We start from the raw sequence: 2,013 nt of genomic DNA, 5'->3' as shown, positions 1-2,013 counted from the left end.
TTCCCTTGTTTTATTTGGATGAAGAGGACTGCTTGTTTAGTCTGTGTTTGTTCGACCAGTGAACCACCTGTCCAATCATTAGCTACCAACATACCTCACTGTGCACGGTGTGTGTTTGATGTCGGGAAATCATTTCCCTCCTTTGTTTCACCTTTTTCCACTCATCTGAATTCATGGAGTATATTTACAAAGCTCGGGGATAAGTATTAATTTTGGCTTTGGAAAAGAAAAGATAGAAAAAAACGTAATCAAGAACCATTTTGCTAATTAATTATCAACGTTAAAGGTCATTTTCTGCAGCAGGGCCATTCACCGTGCATCAATGCAAAATTGTTGTTTTTATGCATTTAATAACACATTCAATAATTTGACATTAGAAGCTTTAAAATGTACTGCAAATGCAGACACTGCAAGTTGGACACAAATGGACAAACGCTGAAAATGTGGACCTCTCTGGTTAATTTGCATTTTCATATTCTGATGTAGACTTCTGGTATCCGTTGGGATATTAGCTATGTACTCTGCACTGTAAGAAATTCTAAACATATTATGGGGGGAACTTTTTCCCCCAGTGTGCACACAATTGGGGCATTTCCAAAATTTGGGGGCCACTTTTATTAAAAACAGCACCCTAATTGGTGCATAAAGTTGCTGTTTTTCGATGTAAAATGAGCCCAGATTAAACTTCATACATTAATTCCCAATTTATGCAGAGAGGAGTAAATAAAAAGCAAAGAAGTTCTAACTATTTACGCTTTTATTCAGCCATCTATACCCTTATTATGTGTACAATGCATAAGTTATTAGATAAACCGAGAACTTTATCACTACAGGAGCAGCCTTGCCTACAGATCTCTGCCAGCTATCATAACAGAGTTACATACGTACAGCACTGTTTGTGTGAAAGCGTTAGAAACGGAAATCAAACCGAAGTGAAATAAATTAAATAAAACATGGCTCAATATAGGGTTAGGATGCTGACTTAAACTTGTAAATATGATTCATTTTTCACAATCTTGGAGGCAATTTTTGCTCCTCCTTCACAGCTTTAAGAGACAATTCTGACATTTCTTGGCACGTATCTGCCCTTTACCCTCCTTAATTTCCTAAACTAGTATTGTGTATAGTTATTTGCCTTGAACTAATTTTCCAATGTAGTTTTTGTGTCCTGTGAAAACCACATGCATTTGCTTATCTCAGCAGTTTTGTTTTCTTGCATTGCAGTTTGATTGACTCTCTTGCACACCTCATATTACGCAGGTTTATGATATTTGATTGACTGAAAGATAAATCAGAAAGACAACTGACAAAGGCACGCGTACAGACGTCACATTTACCTCCGAGTAGCGACAGGATGAACGCACAAGAGACGCAGCAAACACGACAATGGACCTAGAATTCCTACAACCATGGAAATATGCCTCTCAGTGTTGTGTGCTGCTTTTCATTCACAGATCAAAGTGCTCATTGTGACGGTAATCACCTGCCTGCAGGTAAACTGTAGCGCAGGAGCGAAACGAGAAACAAATCAATCACACCTCTGAGAAAACATATATAGTTTTTAAGTTCCGTTGACTGGAGTCATGTGTTTAAGTGTGTGTTTGTGTACTCGGGGGAGGAAGTAGTGAGTAATGCTGAGTGAGAGAGAAAACGCTTCCCCCCCCCCCCTCTCTTCATAGCCTACTTTCGACATTAATTTAGCAACGGAGAGACAAACAGTTTCTCTTTGCTCTCCTCCCTTCCTTCACTCACACTGTCCGACAAGCGTTTCATAGTTTTAAAGAGTGCTGTCTTTTTGCGGGTTACCATCACTCCTAATAAAAGCTGTTTTCTTCTCTTTGCTCACTAGGCAGCCTGGTCGGGTGACAAGCCTTTTAACACAGCTCTATAAATACAGACGGGTGTTAAAATAGAGTGTTTCAGATGTGAGACGTGTGACTGAGGTGTTTATATCTGGTATGGGATGTGTGTAACGGATACACAGATGAATGGAAACAGACAATATCGGACAGA

The sequence above is a fragment of the Brachyistius frenatus genome, unplaced genomic scaffold (genome assembly GCF_029030835.1).
Source record: "Brachyistius frenatus isolate BFR_SWC_R1_liver_20210118 unplaced genomic scaffold, ASM2903083v1 Contig_51, whole genome shotgun sequence".
In the NCBI taxonomy this organism is placed as follows: domain Eukaryota; kingdom Metazoa; phylum Chordata; class Actinopteri; family Embiotocidae; genus Brachyistius; species Brachyistius frenatus.
The sequence above is the reverse complement of the archived record's forward strand: the minus strand, read 5'-3'. Positions refer to the sequence as shown.